The sequence below is a fragment of the Amia ocellicauda genome, chromosome 11 (genome assembly GCF_036373705.1).
Source record: "Amia ocellicauda isolate fAmiCal2 chromosome 11, fAmiCal2.hap1, whole genome shotgun sequence".
Lineage (NCBI taxonomy): Eukaryota > Metazoa > Chordata > Actinopteri > Amiiformes > Amiidae > Amia > Amia ocellicauda.
In genome coordinates, this window is record NC_089860.1 from 31,391,959 (window position 1) to 31,414,978 (window position 23,020).

General features: G+C 39.7%; 1 protein-coding gene across 4 annotated transcripts in view; it reads left to right on the forward strand.

The window, feature by feature from the left end:
- The window catches only part of yrk (Yes-related kinase), a 45,577-nt gene that overhangs the window by 9,022 nt on the left and 13,535 nt on the right, over positions 1-23,020 (forward strand). For 3 of the 4 annotated variants that reach the window (XM_066717446.1, XM_066717449.1, XM_066717447.1), the window contains exons 2-3: positions 3,809-3,868; positions 17,339-17,403. The gene's annotated coding sequence lies outside the window, so the exon portion shown is untranslated. The remainder of the gene's footprint in view (positions 1-3,808; positions 3,869-17,338; positions 17,404-23,020) is intronic. The other variant, XM_066717448.1, reaches the window with a different exon arrangement.

Sequence of the window (23,020 nt, forward strand, 5' to 3'; positions counted from 1 at the left end):
CAGGTGTTGGGTCCTAGTTTTCTGCTGTGAAATGGAGATTTCACAGTCCTCACTCGATCCAATGTTGTTGTTTTTTTGTTCTTGTTTTTTGATTAGTGTGTCCCCTACCCCTCCTATGATGCGTAACTAACCTCTGTTTATTCACCATCTTCAACAAATCTATAGATCTCCAACCATCTCTCTTTTTTTGTACAGGGATTAATACATTTAGATCCAACGAAAGAGGCTAAAATGGGAAGCCAGTTTTACGTGGTCATTTTTCTCAGTGGTAGCAGTTAACGATTGCAAGTTTTCGATTGAGCCGAAGAGCAGACAAACTTCCCCTGGTGTGTGTGGTGACACTTCCGTGAAACACAGTGGCCTTCAGGCTTCGCTGTTGACAGTGTGTGTGTGTCTGTGGTCTGGGCAAGGGGGGCTGGGTCAGGGGTTTCTTCATTACGCTGATGAAGATCAGTTAGAAGCAGGTTTGATCTAAAACAGACATATGGGCATTTTTATGTTGGTGGGGGGCAGGGGGCAGATTGGGGGATGATACGATTTCTAAAGAAGCTTGTGAATCGTTTATCAATCGCTTCCATAATGTAACACATTCCACAAAAATAAATAAAAGCTTGACCCAAGCTCTCCAGATGCAGTGACTGGCAGTGTTTGGAGATGTGAGTGAGAAGGGCAGTGAGAAGGGCAGTGAGAAGGGCAGTGAGAAGGGCAGTGAGAAGGGCAGTGAGATGGGGTTGGGGGAGAAGTGGTTTTAGGGAGATACAGGGAAAACAAGGCTCAGATCAGTTATTGCATTGTCCCCCTGGCGCTTGCTTATCTTTTGAAGATTGTTCAGGAAAGGGTTTGTCTGTTAGGCACTTAACATTTTTCTGTTACCGTTTCCTCTTGTGACTCCCACAGTCCAACTCGGCAATAGGATTTGGGTTGTCCACTGTCTTACTGACATCTGTGCGATTAGGGACTGTGCATAAGCCTTTGTTGCTGTTACACTCAAGTTACTATTATTATTACTGACTCCAGCTGAATTTACAGACATAGAAGTCAGAGTATAATTTATTTTACTTGGGCTCGGTTTGAGGTGTGGTTATGTTAAGTACACAAATCGCAGTTGAGTTGAAATTGAGTTATGTGTTTATGAGCATTATAATCTTTGCCCTTTTAAAGGTGTATGTGAATTATCTTAATTAGAATTTTGTATAAATTTGTATCTTGTGAATATTGCATGCCGTTCTGCTTTTAAGAGCAGACCACACGTAGACGAATTAGAGCCGTTTGGTAAACTCGCTTTATATGTGGTGTGTGTCTCTGAGTTAATTTTATCACATGTATTCAGAACATCTAGTGGCCTTTCTACCACCTATTCAAGCATCTCTGTGAACTGTGTGAAAAGCTGGTTGTGCATTTCTGAAATGATATGTACTTGGAGTGCATTTCTGTGCAAGAATCATGCACTATTCTGCTGAAAATTTACAGGGAGCACTTTCGGGAAATCAAACGAACAATGTAGAAATGCAGTCAAACCCTTTTTAATTATGCCTTCTGCAAGGAGTCTGATCTGTGTTGTCCTTCAGTTCTGAGAAGTCTTTGTAGACTTCAGTTGTGTTGGTTGGGGAAGCAAACTAAACTGTTTGTGTGACTGATAACCTAGGTCCTGGTTTTCTGTAAATTCTCAGCCTGCGGGGGATTTCATGCTGAACTGGGTACATCTGAACAAATATAAACTGTTGAAATAAATGGTAACTGAGAGCTCAGGTTGAACAGCAACAACAACAAAATAAATTATATAAACCTCAAGGATGAGGGTTGCTCATCTCGGTGCTAGAGTGAAAATAAATTATCAGATTTTCTGTTTTAAATAGGGAGGTAAATCTGGGCCTACATCAGTATATTTACTGCAAGCATTGCAGACTAAATTATCTTTGGCTTCTGATAGAGATTATCTGCCATGCAAACTGATCTGACCTGGGCTGCCCATCCAATTCAGATGCCTTTTTACAAAGACTTCATGAAATCAACGTAGAAAAGCTAATCAGGTGGCTTGGGCTTCGATGAGCACACTGACTGTGAGTCCAGGTGGGAAATGATTTGACTCAGTCCTGCACAGAGCTGGGCTTCTTTAATTTCTGTGTTGAATACTGTAATCCCCTCCTCAGCCAAAGCGGCAAAATCACAAAGCAGCAGCCTGGAGGTTTATTTCAGTCAGAAGCATCTAGTGCTATAAAGCATGTGCTGTTGTTACAATGGTTTGTCCTCCGTTTCATGGCCACCGTGGTTCCTCAGGAAGGCCAAGATGAATACTCAGCAGTATGATGTGGTGAACTAGTCTGTGTGTGTATACATATATATACATATATACACACACACAATACATATATATATATATATATATATATATATATATATATATATATATATATATATATATATATAGTCATACAACTAAGGTAATGCAAAAAAAAAAAAGCATCACTAAATAGACACAAGTAAATTACTAGAATAATGACATTGATTAAATGCACACAGCAACACAAATTAATTGAATCTCTCTGAACTTTGAACAAACAGTGTTGTTTGGTGCCAGTTGGGGGGGTCAAATAAAAATCAATTAATTCTAAAAGAGTCTGCTGATGTCCATAAAACATTCAGCAACTTATTGAGACAATCACACAGATGACTGATTTAATGATTGCTAAAAGAGTAAAGAGATGAGCTCATCTGCACAGGGAGTAAGGGAGTCTGGGTTAAAGGTCTGCTGTGCAAAGCCTGTGCTATTAATTTCTTATGCATAAAAAATACTATGAAAGTCTGCCATTATTATTTTTTTCATCCCCATTAGGGTATTTACCTAATAACAGTTCTCATCTAGGAGAACCAGAGACACACACACCTGTCCAGACAAGTGCAACTCATCTAAAGAATAATGAAATAAATAATATATTCACTCCTGGCTAATTTATAAAATATTCCTTGCTAATGAGGGACAGTAACTGCCGTTCTACAGATGGTGTGTTAAAGATTAAGCTTAACTACAGCAGACTGACATTCATATCATGACTCTCAGAAAGGCCGAAATGGAAACTACTTGAAAAAAATGAAAACCTGACTGACGTAACTGAATCACTGTATATTTTCTTGAGGTTGACCAAGTGGACACAATTTACACATTTCATGCATTCTGTATCAAGTCGCCATGTTCTCTTCATGTGTTTTGCTGAAGGAATTCCAGCTCCTTTCTATGGAATGTACATAGCATGGCTTTTTATGACATATGTTGCCATGCATGTTTGTAACATAACTAGGGCTCCTAACAAGATTATTTAGCATGATTAAAGGACAGTATCAACATGTTTGATGATGGCCGTGAAAGGAACCATGCTTAGTAGTCAGTGTCAGCTTGCAGTTTACGAGTTTATTTTGGTATGCCATTTCTGAAGTTTGTGAACAACCTTTTAATGACCAGAAACGTCTCGGGAAAACCAGTGCAGATGCGTGTGTGCAAGAAATGTGCGCATCTGGCCTTCTTTAGTGTCTGGGGGTGTATGTGTGTGTGTGGGGGTGGGGGGGTGGTGGTGTTGACATGGTTAAAAAACTACAGTGTTTCTGATGAAAAGAGATAAATAAAATTCTGCGCTGTTTTCTTTTTGCATAGCTGAAGGAGGACTTTTGCCCAAGCTGTACTGTAATGAATCAGTTTAATTATTCATCATTTTAAATCATGAGCACCAAAAATGTGTTTTTCCTTTGTGTCTGTGTTGAAGTCACAAGTTCCCTCCTAAGTGTCTGTCCTTGTTGTCTTTTTGTTTTCATTCAGACATTTCCCTCCAACCTGCACACCCCCTCGAGGCCACAGAGAAAGACGGACTCTGTCCAGGTGAGGCCGGTACTGTGTGTAGTCTGGTAGTTGGGAGGGCTGGCTGTGTGTGCACAGTATGTGGGGGGGATTTTGCGGTCAGCTGTCTGACCCTCTTATCCTTCAGAAGAATGTGTGTGGGAGGCTGGGTGGAACACTGGACCCCCATTGTTTCGACCCAGCGCTTGTTTCTCCGCAGCGCCAGGAGTGGGCCGGGAAAGCGCAGCGCTCGCCCATCCATTGCAACCTCTCCACAACCTCTCTATGAGGGTGGGATTTCTTTACAAACAATACAAAGTCCTCCTCTCCAGGGGGGTTAGGATTGATCATCTGTTTTTGTCCCTACTTTAATTCATCTGTTGTTTTTTTTTGTGTCAGATTTGTGATCCTCTATTGTGCGTTGTTCCTTTGATTTTGTTGAACACAAAAACAAACTAGTCCAGCAGAAATACCTCTTTGGGAACCCTTCTCAAATGTTTGAGAGGAAGATGTTTTTTTTTTGTTTTTTTGTTCCTTTATTATTTTTTGGTGATTGCTCTGAAGCACATTGGTAAACTCTTGTGCATTGAAGCCCAAAGCACTGGCAAGCCTCCATGTATTCAGCTCTGTGGACTCGGTTCCAAATCAAGTGTGGCTGGAATAGTTAGCAGAAACAAGCAGCAGAGAAGATCTATGAGCAGATATGGGAAGAAAAGGAAACCGTGTGAGAGGAAATAGCAAGAAACATGAACTTCCTCTCTATGGGCGCTAACAATCTGTTGATGGCTCATGCATTGAATGCATTTCAGTGGGCATCAATAAAATGTTAAAAGGTGTGGTACAACATTACTGAAACAACATTTTACTATATGCTGTTTAAACACAGGGTTACTAAAATCAAAGGGTCAAAGTTCAGCAGGTTTAATCAGTCTATGTGAATAATCAAGAGTTCAATTAGGTATTTTCAAAATGAAATGAAATGGCAGCCAGAGGACTCTTATGGACTGTCCACACTAACATGATTCAAACATAGCTCACCGAAAGATAATCAAACAAACATACATAAATAGCCTTTATGAAACAAAATCATTGTAAATGGTTTTGTTGCTGTTTAACATTAAACTGTGTAATGTTTAGCTGTGGACATATTTGAGGTGTGTTCAACCATTAACTAGTTGTTTGTGGAATTGTTCTCTGGCACAGCATTGTAGTGTCTGCAGAAGCAAAGAATGTGGTTACATTTAAAATAAGTAATTTTCCAGGTTTTAGGTACCTGTCTCCTTCCTTCTTCAGTTTTCCCTCCGCAGAGATTTAATGGTAATGTATATAAAATATGATTAATAATGTAAAAACCAGTGAGGTCTTCTAGTAGGCCTAGCTGTTTATTATCTAGGAAATTTCATAGATGACTGCTGCCCAGCTATTAAAAGTGGGTTTGCTTTCACTTCTTAATCAAGAGAGACAATGACAGGACTGACATTGTGAGTAGATATCATACCATGGGTTCCCTTGTTCATATCAAAACTTCAGCTTTTTTGCTTCTCACAGGTCCCATGGGAACTGTTCAGTTCCCCTTTCATAGTTTGTGTGTGCTCAGCCATGAAGTCACACTTTTGTTTCTGTCTGCAAAATACAAACAAAGTTAATTGAATGTGTTCTTCATGTGAAAGAATTAAGGAAATAAATACATAAATAAAACAAATTTTTCAGTCTTTGTATGAACCTACCCCATCTCTAAGCTACTGCACTTTGCTGTTTGTAGTCATGCGGAGAGCAATATTTTAGCAATAACCATGCCGTGGAATGTGTAAGTCAGGCATGATGTATAGTACAATCTCCAGTTCACCCAAGGCCTATAGGGGTTAAACATTGCTCTGGATGGCCTGTGGAATGGCACAGGATCCACCCCCACATGACAGACCGACTCTGGCTGTGCCCTGGAGCTTCTCACAAGGCACTGTTGTGTACAGGGCCCCCCTAGACAGTTCTCTGCTTCTTACTCCGGAACAAACAAATGCATTGTTCCCTGATGTTCTTATAATACAACCCTCCTGTACTCCTCCTCCTCCCTTCATTACGGCTCAGTTTCTATCGCAGTCCATGGAAACTGAAATAATATCAATCAAATCGTTATCAAGTTGGGCTGCAGTGAGTTTTTGCAGTGTTAGACTGCTGGGCCGCAGTGTGTTCAGTAGCTCAGCGTTACAGTCCTGTGTTCAATAGGTCAGTGTTATTGTGTTGGGTTGCATTGGGACTGAGTTGTGGGTACGAGTGTTTGTTTGCTAATGGGGGAGAAAACCAACAAACAAAAACTCCTAGAGGGGGTTTTCAAATAGAAGTCTGCTGTGGCGGTTTCACTTTCTCCAAAATCATGAGCCATGCCTCCTTTTGAGGTGGTGTCATGACAGCCCTTGCAAGACTTGCTCTAATAACAACAGCGGACTTCCTGTCCATCTCAAGATACTTCTCAGCATGGACGTAGGTTTTGTTCCAGCATTGGGGGGGGTGGTCGGTGGGGGGATGCTGATTCTTTTGAGAGCAGGGGGGTACAGACACTTTGTGTAAGTGCCTGAAAACAGCGTCTGCGTCGTCCTAAAGCCTGTATGTTAGTCTTCTGCTTATTGATGGATTTAAAAGTTCTTTGATCATCACAGATCACAGGCACCACAGAAGCATGCACTTCAAGCCGGGGGGATGCTGCCAATATTTAGGGGGACGCATCCCCTACGCCTATGGAGCCAGGTATATTATTGGGGGGGACAATTTAACCTTCTCTCAAGCCTATGCTTCTGAGGATCTGTGACTTTGGGTGAGCCATGCAAACTCACTTTGGAAAATGTAGAACTGAATTGTGTATATTTACACAACAGGCAGAGTTCTCAGGGAAGCACATGATTGGAGAATTGATATCCTTAGGCAAGGACACAAATGGTCACATTCAGGTTAATGTATCGCCAACAAAGAGTGTTTACTTTCTTTTACAGTATGTACTGCAATGTTGGCATGGATACGTCTGGTTATCTCTTGTAGAAATGTAAATCTGGAATGTTATGTGGAACTAAACTGTGTCAGAAAATCTCATTTGAGAAACCTTTTGCCATTTTGTCGACTTAATAATCGCCGTATAACATAAGGCAAGTAAGCAGAGACTGTAACGTCACCATTTCACAATCCTTGCCTTTCGGTGGCGGGTGTGTATTATTATGAATATGCAAATTGTTGCTCTTGCAAGGTGTTGCTGAAAACAACAAGTGTCTACCATAACAGGGGACCTGCTTCTCTCCTTGACACTTTCTTGGTTTCAGTTTTGAGTGTCAGAGAGCAACCCCCTCTGAAAATGTATTTCCCTAACCTGCAGTTTGAAATGTGAACTGTACTTGGGGGTTACATCAAAGCATTTCCCAGCTGTTGTGAGTGATAGTATTATCCACGAACGCCCTCTGAAAGTTTTTGGAGCCTCCCCAAGTGGTTTTAGGTCCACTGTGATGGCTGGAGTGCAAACGGGAAGCAGTGACGACAGGACCTTTCGTTCCTCTTTGGTGGCTGCGGCTGCTTTTCAGAGAAGCAGCTTGTCCGGGAGGCTCGGGGAATCGCTGGCTTGTTCCCTCAGCTGTGGGGCCTCATTTCTAACGTCCTGCACCATCTTTAGTTCACTGCTGAGACGATCCCCTTACTCTCTCTGTCAGCTCTAACCACAAAACCACGCTCCTTCCTGTACCCTCGTACAATACTTCCCCGTACCTCTCGGCTTCAAACTTCGACAACAAACTATTGTTTGAATTGCCGGGCGGCACCGCTTCCCAGACCCTTAACTCTGAGTACAGTTCACTAGTATCAGTATATTGATTACTTGTAATTTTGTAGATTGTGGTCTAACCAACAGCAGGTTTTTTTTGCTCCCTGTTTGCTTCACTACATGCTGTGGCTGTGTTCTAATTGTCAACTACCTTTTAAATATGTCTGTAAAATAACACTTGGGTCATAACCAGCTTTAGTTGTACCAATGCGAGGAGTGATTATCATTATTGATATTACATTGTTACTGTGTTGAACATGCACTATGTGCATTACTTCCACAAATTTGAAAGGGCTTTGGCAGAGTCTTTACACTTGATGACCACACTGTATTGACAGTTGCTGTATTCATTGAGTTAATGTTAAAATAATTCAGCCTGGCCATTTTATATGTTGTAGAAACGATCCACTATCAGTCTAAAGTAAAGACATATTCATCTCCGATTCTGCATACCACCAATCTGCATTTCTCCCACCTGACCGTGACCAGTTTCATTAGACCTCGGTCTGCAATGTCCCAACCTCACAAACGTGTGGTTTGTGTTGGAATGTTCCATGGTGTGTGTATGTGTGTATATATTTAATATATATGTAAAATGTGATCACTGATTGCAGTATTTTACATTACCAAATACAGTACTTTTTATTTTACGTACAAAATCCCATCAGTCTCTTTAAAGTCCAGAAAGGTCTTTAAAAAACAGACTATTTTCCATATCTATCTGCTTGCATCTCCCTCAAGAGAACACAAACAAACAAAGACGTGGAAAAAGTCTTTATCGCTGTAGTTTCAGGGTTTCCCCCAGAAAATTGCACAAAAGTATTTTTTTCAACAATCACGCATTTGTTTGGCCAGACGACACGATTTTGGCCTGAGTTTTTATTAAAACAGTTGTAAGTAAGTCTTGGACTGTAACTTCAAAAAGCACAAAAGAATTAACATTTGTTTTGTGGTTACAAAAAGGAAACCCTTAATCAAGTGAGATTTCAAAATAACACAAACATATTTATTAAAACATTTGATTATTTGCTGCTGCTTTCTGGTTATGTCTATATTTAAATTGATGGAAAAAATTCAACACTGTGTTTAATATTTGGTAGGATCAGTAACTTGGAGATCAAGGTCCAAAGTTTTTTATTTTATATTGAACGAGTCACTGTTCTTGCTTAACTGATCAGTAACTAGCATGTGTTCCCAGTCTTTTGCAACTGGTCATTTACAGTGGCCTGTAAAACGTACTAGATTAGAGCTCTGTTTGTAGCACGGTTTGTACCAGTGTGTACATTGCTTAGACATTTTTACAAGGTTGTGCATCAGTGCTAATTCCTTTCTCTTGCACAGCAGTGGAATATTGTGCTTAGCACTGCAATCCTATGTCTGTTTCCTCATTAAATCTCTCGTGTGAAGATGAATAACCCAGCTGACACACATTTCCAGCAACTTGAATGTTTCAGATGATCAAGGGCAGAGAATTGGATCTGATTGTTTTTTTATTTGTATGTAAATAATTCCATCATCAGTGCGAAAGTGAAGTGAGAAGAAAAGCATCACAATGACATCAGCCGTCATTAGAGCAACCACAGGTGCATGTTCTGCACCGCTGTACAGTTTGTTGTGCTCGTGTAGTTGGCTGCTCAACCTTGCAGAGACGACCCTTGTGTGATTTGAGTATTCTTTTTACGCACATGGGGAAAATATATTGTTTTCAGCAATGATAATATCTTCTTCGGGTTTCATTTCTAAATTAGTGTGAATGTGATCATTCGTTCAACGTTGCAAGCCGGTGAAAATATTGGCAATCTCTCCTTTTTGCCGTTCATTAGTACGTCAATATAATAAGACTGAAGTTGGAAGCCACAGCATTTCCTAACCAGCTAGTTTCGGTTGAAATGTCACAAGTGCATAGGGTGATTCTGTGGGAGACTGAAAGGTGAACCTAGAGGAATTGTTTTTTTGGAGAGACTGAAATTGAGGAGGTGGTTTACCTCTGTAGTTTTACTTCTGGTTTAGAGAGTCTTGAATGACAACAAAAAAAGGGGCGTCAGTTTCACTAAAGGCCACTTTTACACGTATCATCGCACTTTTCCTCTGACTAGTTTGGCAATACTAGTGATTCTAAATTAACTCAGCTTACTGTGATGGTTTGTGAAACATTAACTGATTGGAAAAAGAAACCTTAAAAAGGATGTTGTAGTCCTTCAAAAAACAAAACAACTAACCATCAAATGAGATAATGACATCGGAGATTGGTTATCTGAATAACACACTGTAAATCCACATGAAAATACAGACCACAGTTTGTCAGGTATCTCACAAAGACTTCAAACAATAAAGAGCCTTGTAGACAAAGGCTCTAACTCCAAGTGTCTTCAGACAAATAAGTTATATATTCCAAAATCATTTCAGAATGTGTTGTCCTATGGATTGTTTTTAAAGTTAATTTTAATTATTTGCAGCTACTAGATTGCATCACATCTTCTGAAGATATAAATTGTGTGTGTGTCTGTGTATTGTCAGATGGTGTTGTATGACTCCATCCTGTGAATTCCTACTGAAGTAAAGTTGTTATCCCGAACAATTATGATTCCCACTTTGAAGCTTCCTGCAAAGATATCAGGAAAACAATGTATTTAAAGGACAAGGGGGGGCTATTAAAATCTAAAACTAAAGATCCCTCCGAATATTATACACTCCGTTTCATCTGATGCAATCCAACATTTTGTGTATAATTTCATCCACCAAAACAAAATAGAGGACAGCTGTTGACGTATTGTAAAGCAAGTGGTGTCCCTAACGTGGTTTCAGCTGAAATCTCTCTCAGCTCGGAGCATCAGTGGGATGACCTGAGACCTGCACACAGCCACCTCTTCTTCCTCAGAGAGTCCTTTGCCAGATCGTTCACAAGAGGCACGTCCCTGACTGAGTGGTGCGTTTGTCCTGTTCTACTGTGCAATCTCATTAGCAGCGCAATCAGCTCTCTTTTTCGTTTCCCTTCGAAGCGCTCATGTCCAATCTTGAGTTACTTTGGGGAATGCACGTATATTGAAATGGAGAACTGCAGTGGCCTTCCACACAGAACTGAGTCCTGTAGGTTATATAAAGATATATATATATATATATATATATATATATATATATATATATATATATATATATATATATATATATATATATATATATATATATATATATATATATATATATTATAAAATTGCATTCTTAATCCAGAAGTGAAATTCACCAGGAGTCATTATAAATCATGAAACGCCAGAGAGACATTGAACTGTTATAATAACACCCCTTGGGCCTGGTTTACCATGCTGTGTCGCATCCTCAGGCTCTGCCCTCCCTCCGTGTTGGAAAGCGATGATCTTGGGATAATAAAGGGGGGCTTGGAGTGCCGATGGGGGGTGGGGGGGGTCGCTCTCTGCAGCTGCTATTAATGGGCTGCCTGTCCTTGGTCTCTCCCAGTCTTCAGGAAGTTAGGGTTTTTGATCACAGGGCAAACAGGAAACAACACTGCACAGTCCTGCTCCGACTTCCTGGTCCAGCCCTGATGGAGAGATAGAGGAGGGGAATTTGGAGTAAACAGCCTCTGGGGGAGTGTGGTGGTGTGTGTGTGTGTGTGTGGAGGGGGGGGTGTTGTCTGCTGGAGCATTCAGGATTTTAAAAGGCTGATGTAAAATGGGGCATGTCTGGAGTAACAATGTGTGAAAGGGAGGTGTAACTCTCCAGGGAGGGTCTGTAGTTGCTTGACAAACTGGCTAATGTACAGTGCCTCCCACAGGCTATTCTAGACTTCGAAATACTGTGCAAATTAAATGGGGAGGACAGCCCAGAAATCATGGTCATATGAATCTTCTCTCTCCTCTCTCACCAGGCTGTCAGTTTCCCCTCGTTTCTTCTCGGTGGTGATTCATCGGTGGGAACTCCTGCAGCTGTGTTTCATTTTTAAGTTTAAATCGCCTCCATCAAAAACCATTCTCTAGCTGTCCCAAAAAAAAAGACCATGGCAACAGGCAAATAATCGTTTTGTGGGTCAATATCTGAAGTGTCTGTGTGCTTCATGTTCAGTTACCTTCAGTTGATGCACTGTTTTATTGATTGGAATTCATGCCAAATCAGACGCCCAGACCACTAAACCCCGTTAGTGCCCTGCCAGTCCTCTAACCACCTCCTCTGACGTTTCAAACATTTATTTGGTTTGTTTAACTTGTTGCTGATTTGTAAGGGTTAATATGGTGAACCAAAATAGTTTAGTTTAGTTCAGGTTTAGTGGCTAATGTGATTTGGCAGGATTTGTTCCTTAGTCATTATCTCAAAGTCTTCTACTTGCCGAAATAGTTATTCAGAGTTGGGGGGATAACACGCATTATATACATACACATGTTGAGTTTTGCCAGGAGCAAAGCAACACAATTAATAAAATGTACCTCACCTTTCAGGACGGTTGTACAATAATGAATTCATAAATGTTTTTTTTTTAAGTTGTCAAGATCAGAACAACTCTGTTTCAAAATAGACTGGTTTTCAATTTCAATGTTGTAAACCAGTGTCTTTGAAATAAGGTTACTAAACCATGGCACAGGAAATTTCACATCTAATGGATTTAATTAGGGGTGGTGCTGAATGATTCAAGTTTCATTATATATATATATATATATATATATATATATATATATACCTATATGTATATATATATACCTATATGTATATATACACACACGTGTATATATATATATATATATATATATATATATATATATATATATTTTTTTTTTTTAATGGAAAAAAATAAGAATCTGATTCAAACTTTAAAGATGAACATCTGCTTTGGTCTGTCTCAACAGTCTAGTGAGTTACGAGAGTGATATCGTTTCCCATATGAAACTCTTCCAAAGCGGGATACCCTGTTAGCACCTCCCTTGGTTGACTGTTCGTATTACCTCCTATGAATGTATATCTTTTACTATTGTCCCCTGCAGAAAAGATGAAGAATTGATCCTTATTAATCTTGTAGGGTCTGTTTCTGTAGCAGTCATGATTTTGCTCTTACCCCTGTGAGTCCTGCAGTGTTATCAATGTGAGCTGCATCTGTTTCTCACACTCTGCTGTAGCTGCTGTGCAGCTTCCAGTGTGATAAGAAGTATGTGGCTTTGTACATGTGTGCGTGCGTGTATGTATGTACTATGCAAAAGTTTTAGGCAGGTGTGAAAAAATGCTGTAAGAGTGCTTTCAAAAATAGACATGTTAATAGATTATATTTATCAATTAACTAACAGTGAACAGAAGACAAATCTACATCAAATCCATATTTGGTGTGACCAACCTTTGCTTTCAAAACCGCATCAATTCTTCTAGGTACACTTGCATACAGTTTTTGAACTCGGCAGGTAGGTTGGCCCAAACATCTTGGAGAACTAACCACAGTTCTTCTGTGGATTTAGGCAGCCTCAGTTGCTTCTCTCTCTTCATGTAATCCCCGACAGTCTTGATGATGTTGAGATCAGGGCTCCGTGGAGGCCACACCATCACTACAGCCAGATATTTCACATTTTGACTCATCAGTCCAGAGCACCTGCTGCCATTTTTCTGCACCCCAGTTCCTGTGTTTTCGTGCATAGTTGAGTCGCTTGGCCTTGTTGCCATGTCGGAGGTATGGCTTTTTCGATGCAAGTCTTCCATGAAGGCCACTTCTGACCAGACTTCTCCAGACAGTAGATGGGTGTACCAAGGTCCCACGGTTTTCTGCCAATTCTGAGCTGATAGCACTGCTGGACATCTTCCGATTGCAAAGGGAAGTAAGCATGATGCGTCTTTCATCTGCTGCAGTAAGTTTCCTTGGCCGACCACTGTTTCTACGGTCCTCAGCATTGCCCGTTTTGTGCTTCTTCAAAAGAGCTTGGACAGCATATCTGGAAATCCCTGTCTGCCTTGAAATGTCTGCCTGGGAGAGACCTTGCTGATGCAGTATAAGTACCTTGTGTCTTGTTGCTGTGCTCAGTCTTGCCATGGTGTATGACTTTTGACAATAAACTGTCTTCAGCAACCTCACCTTATCATCTGAGTTTGGCTGTTCCTCACCCAGTTTTATTCCTCCTGCACAGCTGTTTCTGTTTCAGTTAATGATTGTGTTTTCAATTGATGCTCATTAGCACCTGTCTGGTATAATTGTTTAATCATACACCTGACTATATGCCTACAAAATCTGACTTTGTGCAAGTGTACCTAGAAGAACTGAGGCTGTTTTGAAGGCAAAGGGTGGTCACACCAAATATGGATTTGATTGAGATTTTTCTTCTGTTCACTCGCTTTGCATTTAGTTAATTGATAAATATAATCTATTAACATCTCTACTTTTGAAAGCATTCTTACTTTCCAGCATTTTTTTACACCTGCCTAAAACTTTTGCACAGTACTGTAAGTGTGACGGAGAGAGAGAGAGAATTGTTGCCTTCAGCTCTATTGTATTAAGTATGGCGAGTTGTAGTTGTGAGCTCAGTTGATTAACAATTGGTGATTCTAAACTGGAAAGCTATACAAGAAAAAATAATTGCTTCCAAAATAATAAAAGTACATTTTAACAGCAATGCAGAAAATTGTCATGGATAGATGCAGACTCCAAGACCGAAAATCAGGCAAAACATTGCTGAAATGGAGTGTAATGTTACTGGTTGTTTTACCCGCACTCAAACAAGATGTACACTTTAAATGGTTAAGTGCATTTGTGATGTAATGATGTCAAATCCTTTAAGCATCCCTGGTGAGCAGAGTTGTTCAGAATTATATTGACCCCCCTCACCACGTAGCCAGACTGAGCCTAAATTATTTATTACTCAAAGCACAACAGGAATTGAAATTGATGCATTGGCCTTCCCAGTCCCCTGACCACAACCCTAATGTCTCAATATGAGTTAGAGAGGGGGGGGTAGGTATACTGTGGCAGAGAATTGGACACAAAAGCACAATGACACAGTTCTTCACTATGACCGACATTTCCCCAGCTCAGATTTGCTAAAAATGTTGGTTGTTGGGAGGTATATTTTGATGATTGGTTTGGAGGAAAGAGGCTGTAAAATATGTTCCTCAGCATGGTTCTTCATGAGATGGTTAATCGTTTATTTCTCCATTAGCGCTATTCCAATAAAATTTGATTGTGTGTTGTATGTTGATAACCGTTCAAAGCTTTAGCCAATGGGTATAAAACAAAATTAGGGTATTTCATATATTAAATATAATTCTCAAACTGTGTGTGTCTCTTTTAAAAGGAGTGACCAATCCCTGAACTTGCTCTGCTTTTTGAACTTCTTGTATTAAGTGGATGTTTGCAAAACTGAAGCTCACAACTGTTGATCTCTTCACATTGGAAATGTTTTCATTTTTGGTCTCGGAGGGAAAATAAGATCCTCCCTCTGGGAAATGAGGGCAGCATGCTCTGAAAGGTACACTGAAACATTCCCTCATTTAGTCTTTTCTGCTGGGTTTCATTCCAGTTGGTCAGCCAGCTTTTTCATTGCCTTTTTTTCTTCCCATTTAAAGATTCCCCAGCCCTTAACAGCACTGCCACAGACAAACTACTGTTGGAGTTACTGAAAGTCAAAGTCCACACTGATAATAAATTGTTATCCTCTCGTTCAAGACTTAAGAAACTAAACTGAAACTAAACTACCCTAAAGCATCTCTTCCTATAATGCTATGAGGCAAGCCACTGTTTTGCTCATTCCTGTATTTATCCTAGTAATAGTAATAGCCCTTCATGGTGACCCTAGTGCTGCTAGTTCATTTAACACGACTGATCTGAGGTTAAGCTCATGTCTTGTGATACTTGGGAAGGATTTTGACAAACACCCAGCCTGATGTTATACGACACGAAACTTTTCAAAGTTGATGCTGAATCTGAATAAAGATCAATATCAAATGCATACAGGATCCCGAGAGTACAGCAGGGTCTGTGATTTTTCCTTAATTTCAAATAAATCGTTTTCTTGTTATTGTTATGAACACTTGTAATGGTACCAGTTATAGCTTTAACCTTCAAACACTGTAAATAAAATTATAGCATTTTGTACTCAAAGGGCATTTGTGATGTACCAAACCAAATTCTTAAATATATCAGGACCACAGAAAAGATGGGAAAATTAAGTAATAAACTTTGCAGCCGTGACATAGAAACAAGTGGAAACATCTTGGAGAGGCCTTCATCCAGCAGTGGACAGATTTATATATTTATATATAAAAACACTGATGTATGTCAATGATCTATATGTCATTCTTGATAAATATATATTAACTATATATTTTTCTTTCTTTAAAAGATCTCTGGAGTTTCATCAAGTCCGTCATTATTACATTATTACGTTATTATTGCATCACACTTAGTCACTATCTGATTGAATAGATCCCCTGTCACACATTTCATCAGTGCTATCTTTTACACTTTTACATAAAGATACACCCTTTCACAGTCCTGTTAGTGTCAAGTTATAAATTGTACATTTGCCTGGTATTGTATGAAAGGTAAAACTTTTTTTTTCTTTAAATCTACTTATTAGTCAATGAAATATCTAATTTGGTTAATAAGGCAATTTGTTGTGCAGGGGTTAAAAGCATATAAAGGTGATTCCCATCACCCCTCACCCTTTAAACTAATTTGTGACTGTCTAATATAAGATAAAATTGGGAGGTACCGATTTTAATTAGTGATTAATGGGGGAAACGGTAATTTGTAAATATAGCACATCTTTATTTGTTTTAAGGATGCAAATAGTCAGCACATGAAAAAGTGCTATTCATTATAGTAATTTGATCTTTATTAAAGGTTTATATACAATATATTAGACAGTAATACACTGTATTGAAGGTCAGTTTAACAACTTTAAATAAATGTAGGACTTTTGTGTGTATTACTATTATGGTTCATTTTGAGAGGAAAAACTGTTACTTACAGAGAAAATGGGGTTCTTGTAGCATAGGCTGAGTACAAAACAAACCTATCTGAGTTAGAACCAATTTCAGTAGAGGAAAAACACAAACCATAATTATAATAATACAAACATAGTTGACTGCTTTTTTTCATTTAGTATGTGAAGCCACATGGATAACTCTATTTGGTCACAGTGTCCTGAATGATTTGTTAATAAAATGTCAAAACTAAACATCATAGAGTTAATTTTAAAGTGTTTTTGTTATTTCTGTAACTGGTATCAGCACAAGCATACAGCAGTAGATAATAAGATAACAGGAGTGTTGTTCTTCATTTAAAACACTGATTTAAAATATAATCAAATGGATAGAAATTAGTCAATCAGGAGTTAATATTATGAATATATTAATAATAGTAAAACTAGAAACCGTAATTGTAGTGAAATAAAGCTAATTAGTGATTACCGTATGTAAAAAGTTGGGGAGTTTTCCTGACGAGCAGAGTGCACGGTTTTTTTTTGGCAGCATGTTATTTTAGGTTGCGTTCATTTCCCCCCTCCCTGCTGGGTCTGAATTCAATGTGCCGTAACACTGGTTGCCTAACCCATGGGGGGGGTGTAGCACTGCTTGTGCAGCAACAATCCTTCCGGCTACTCTGAGGGAAAGAGAAAAAGGGAACCAAAGGCAGTCCAGCAAAAGTGCTTAGTGTAAGAGTTTGTGTCCTAGCATTGCTGCTGATGAAGCACTGGGCTGTCCCCAGGTCCTTATCTGGCTGTTTGTCTGTGTGCTTCCAGCAGGTGCAGACGCCCAGGGGAGTGCTATGTAGCAGCTGATCCGAAGAGCAGAGCAGTCATACCTGGTAAGTTCTGACCACTTCCTGTCTGGTTACAGTTGTGTCACGAGGCCACTGCCCGATCTTGAAGACCAAGAGGAAGAGGATGGGAGTGCTCTCTTCTCTTTCACTCCTCTGTACCGCTTTTCTCTCTGTTGAAATTGATCATGTAGAAGTGTCCTCTTTTTCATGTTATAGAAAGCATACACTCTCCATTGGTATTCAATAGGTTTGTCTTGTGTGATTTGTGTCAGAAGTTTGTCTGAGAAATACTGATTTTCTCAGTCTTCTCTCCTACTTAATTTGAGATGGTTACCTGACTTAATAGTGTGTTCTTAATGGTGTAACATTTTGTGTATATTTAGACTGTTGATCATAAGGGTTGTTTTATTATTATATCATATTATCAGTGTATTTGTGTTAGTTAATATTATATAAACAATGTTTAAGCTTATTGTTTGTAAAGGCTTATTAAGTGGTTAATAATTGCTGTTAAATCAACCAATCATTTTTAAAGGTATGTGCCTCACTGCACTGTACAAAGTCATATTATAGCAGGGCTACAGTAGAAGTACGGTAAAAGCAGTATGAAAAGTATATTAAAAGAAAACCAGTCAAGTCCCCAAGAGGCTGACAAACCACATAGTGTGCTTTTAATATTAGCCTTTATAGAGCACTTTTCAGAGCTAGTGAGCAAGCAGACGTGTATAAACCTAATACAGAATTAGAGGCGGGTTTACAAGTAATGATATTGGTGCTAATCACAAAGAGAGCTACAAAACCACTTTGACATTGGTTGTTATTATTAAAGTTATCATATAGCGAGTACATTTCATTTATTATTTATGTGTCTGACACATTTATCCAAAGTGACTTGTGTGGGCACGAATGAATCTGTTGGCTACAGTAAAGGCCTTAATGGCAATGCAATCAGTGTCTCGCCCAATCCAGAGCCCTTAATACTATTCAGCACGTATGAATCTGTATATATATCTATGCAGTGTGGAGAGTGCCATGCTATGCTGCCCAGGAGCTCGCTGTATTGTCCTGTATATTCCCGTTGAGCTGGTTTGTGAAGTGTAGAAGTAGGTCAGAGTGGTTCGTCGGGGCGCTAGTGGGGGTTTCCTAGCCCTGGCACATTGCCCACCATCCCGCTGTCCCCAGTGATTGGACAGCTGTTCACAGGGGTGGGGGAAGCAGAGCTCAGTGGGTTGGGTGGGCTGTGGTTCCCTCATCTGCTGAGAGGCCCACAGATTATGGGCTCTGCCAAGTCTCATCACAGTGCTCTGTCATTTTTTATGTATTGTCACAGTGGAGCACGACGGTCTCAAGAACACACTGCAAGCATGTGCCTCTGCCTATGGACTGATACACTATAATCAAAGTGTGTGTGTTTTTGCCTCTATTTGGGAACCCTTTCTCTAACATAAGCTGTGCGTCAGCAAAAGGCAGTGAAGGCAGCATGATAGATCTCCATTTGCACTCATCTGAGTAGCCTTTAGAAGCCCATTGCCTTGATTTCTTTACAAAGATTGCACCCTCCTCTACCCCTGTAAGCAAGACTACTAATTTATTTTTCTCTAAAACTGACATTGTCAGGCCTATAATGATTCACATCCTTTTCTATTCTTCTTCTTTTTGTTCTTAATAATGTTCGGGCAAGATAAAGCTGTAAAATGCATCTGCTGTTACAGCCAGTTGTTTTTAATCCCCATGCGCCCAATCCCTGCACAAATCTGGGAAGCTTCGAAGTGTTTATTTGCAGCTGTGATGAAGTATATTCACAAATAATACGCATAGAAGCACAAGATAATCATTTCAAAAAATCTTAATTAAATTTTTCAGTGAAAGGGTACTACAAATCCAAAGTTGTATGCATTTATTTATTTATTAAACAAAACATACATTTTCCATTTAACCAAAGGAAATAATAAGCACCTTTAATAAACTAAATTCCTGAGGTGTCATATTCATGGAATATTTCACAGTGCTTTACAATATCACTTGTTTTTAAAATGCACCACAGTGGTTTCAGGATGCAAATTTTAGAATCCTTGTAAGTATATATTTTTTTTCATTTAGTTTTTTAACTTTAGCACAGGGTTGGGTGTTTCCTTTTTAATAACTACTTTATGAATTCTGCCCAGTATTTTTCGCTCACTCAACTGTTCTGTTGAATGAGAAAATGTATCCCATCTTGCTTCATTATAAACTAATATGACTGGCTGTAACTCTGACAGCTAGGGCACAGTGCCCGTCTCTTCCTCAGGTGTATCACTACCCCATAAGTCTTCATTTCTATAGTGAGCGGCTCAAGAATAGCCTCTTTTTCTTGTTAGCACTGCTATTGTCTGTTCTGGGTCTGGGCTGTGGACTGTGTGATTTCTGAGGGGAAATGAGGTTTACTTCAGCCGAACAGGGAGGTGAGGCAAGCTGAGTGAAGAGCCGTGATGTCAGTGTCCCTGGGGCTGCTGTGAGTCAGGCGCCTGGGCTGGACGCTCCGGCGTGGGGCCCTTCTTAGGAGGCAGCTCTGGGGAATGGGCAGGACTGAGAAAAATCTGATGTCGTCAGTGAAATAGATTGCTTCACATGCCTTGATTAGTGCTTACCTTAGGTTACCCTGTAAATGTACGCTTGTGGATTACTGTCTTGCGGATTCAGTTGAAATTCAGAATACAATATTAATTGATTTCAAAATGTATTCAATGTATTAAACACAGCTGTACGTGTTCTAGCCATTCTGTCAATATAATCTATATCTGTTCCTAAACCTCCCACATACGTGTGCTTGTTCCGGTGTTTTATCTCTCCTGTCTCTCCACAAGCTGTTCTTGTCTGATTATAAATAACTACAGCTTTTAAAATGTAGGCCTGTATGCTGGTTCATAAGGGCAGCAGTATGGAGTAGCGCTCTGGAGCTGAGCGTTGTGGGTTCAATTCCAGGTGGGGGACACTGCTGTTGTGAGCAAGATACTGTACCTGGATACAGCTGGATAAATTGTATGTAAAAATAATGTGATAAAGGTGTCTGCTAAGAAATATAATAATAATAATAATAATAATAATAATAATAATAATATATACAGAGGATTGCATATGCGTTCACATTTTCACATTGGAGATTTTGTAGTGTTACAATCTGGAACTCAATGGATTTAATTGGGATTATCTTTTTTAAAGTTAAATACAAATACAAAGTCTTGTTTGCAGAAGTATTCATTCCCTTTGCATCATACTTGACACTTGACAATAAACAGTGGTGCAGCCAATTGCCTTCAGAAGTCACGTAATTAGTTGAATAGAGTCCATCTGTGTGCAATTAAAGTGTCACATGTCACAATATACCTGTTTCTGGAAGTCCCCATAGTAAGTCAGACAACCACCTAAACAACCACCACACCATGAAGACCAAGGAGCTTTCAAAACAAGTTTGAGAGAAAGTTCTGGAGAAGCACCAGTCAGGGCTGGGCCATAAAGAAATATCCCAACTTTTGCACACCTAGATTTGGAAATATAATATATATCGAGTATATTGCAGAAACTCGATATATTGCCCAGCCCTAATTTTTCTTTACAAAACTGTTCAAGCTCTGTCACTTTCCTTGAGTAGTGTTGATAGACCGTAATCTTCAAGTCATGCCACGCATTTCTGTTTGGGATTTAGGTCAGGGCTCTGATTGGACCACTTAAGGACATTTACGTTTTTGTTCCTTAGCCACTCTAGTATAGTTTTGGCTGTGTGCTTTGGGTCATTGTCATGATGAATGGTGAACTTGTTTCAGCTTGTCCCAGTTTCAGCTTTTTTGAAGAGGGCAGCAGCTTTTCCTCCAGAACTTTTCTGTAGTTTGCTCCATTCATTTCCCCTTCTACCCTGACAAGTGCCCCAGTCTCTGCCAATTAGAAGTATCCCCAAACATGATGCTGCCACCATCATGCTTCACAGTAGGGATAGTGTTCTTTGCGCTGTATTGGGTTTCCGCCAAACGCTTTGCATTTAATGTTTCATGTGCTCTTTCTTGAGTAATATTTGCCTTCTTGCCACCATACCATACAGGTCAGTTTTGTGGAGTGTTTGGGACATTGTTGTCTTGCCCTATAAAGCCTGTAGCTCTTGTAAATTTGCCATTGGCCTCCTGATATCTTCTCTGATCAGTCTCCTTCTTGCTCGATTATCCGGTTTGGAGGGACAGCCTCATATAGGCAGGGTCTTGGTTGTGCCATACACCTTCCAATTCTTAATAATCATCTTGACCATGTTCCAAGGGATATTCAAGGCCCTTGATATTTTTTTACTCATCCCCTGATCTGTGCCTTTCAACAACTTTGTCCCAGAGTTCTTTTGAAAGCTCATTGGTGCTCAAGGTTGAGTCTTTGCTTTTCAATGCACTACCCAGAAGAGGGACCCTACAGGAATGGCTGGATTTATCCTGAAATCATGTGAATTTAACACAGGTTGTGGACACTTAACTTGGTGTGTGATTTTGAAGACAATTGCTTACACCTGATTTGGGTGATGGACAGTTATCCATACAAGCTATTTTAGATTTTATTTTATATATACAAATTAAACTTCAAAGCAGTTGCTGAGCTGGATAAATACCTCCAGGGCTGTTAAGCAGGCCAGCTCCCTGAGTAGGTAACAATATCTGACCAGAAAAAACAATCCCATATCACTGGGTGTCAGGACATTGCCCCCGCTCTGTAGAGTGTGTTGGAGACTGAAATACAGAAAGAAAAGAAAAGAAAGAAAACATTTTCTTTAGGTCTCTGTTGTCTGAGTGCAAGTACTGAAATTATCATCTGTAGTTATTATTTTTGCACTGGATTCAGAAATTCAATATCATCAGCCAAGACAATAATGCGATTTGATTAAACTAAATACACCTTCTTATAACTCAGCTTCCAGGTCAATAGGCTTAGAGTTTAGCTGTCACAAGGGTTGCAGAGTGGTGCATCAGCTAAAGCACTGCTGGATCCCTGTAGGGTGGACTAGCTGGTCTCCAATCCAGCTTCGGTCTGGAGTTCCCAGGGGGCTGTGCACAACTGGCCAAGTACTGATTGGGGAGTGTGAGTGGAAACTGGCTGTAGACTTTTAATCATACATTATTAATTCAGTCACCTGGCTGGAAAGAACTAATTTCTGGCCACACAAGCTGCTAAGACTTCTAATTTTTTACAGTCATAACCAATTTATGTATTTGTTAACCTCATGATACATCCACTGCACCAATTTTTCCCAAATTGACTTTTGTCTGCTTGTTTTTCCAGTGTTCAGAGATCGCTGTCGATGGATTTAGAGCTCTAGTGATTTAGAGACATGCTCTGAAACCAAATACAAAATAAAAATAAAAGGAAGTTGATAACGGCTGATAACAAATTCCATGACTGAAAACATGGTGAAAGGAGAAAACATGTAATAGAAACAGCAGTTATGATCATATCTACAGTCTGCAGTGCAGCTGCTACAATGTTAGGCTGTTAGGTTCCTAGGCAGTCAGTTTGAGCAGAAGTAGCCACACGTACAGAAGACGGCAACTACAGGAGGTCTGAGGATCAATTGCTAGACAAAGCTGAAAGATTATAAAAACAAAGTCATCAAAACTTACACCTGCCTCTATCTCTCTTTCTCTCTCCTCTATTTAAT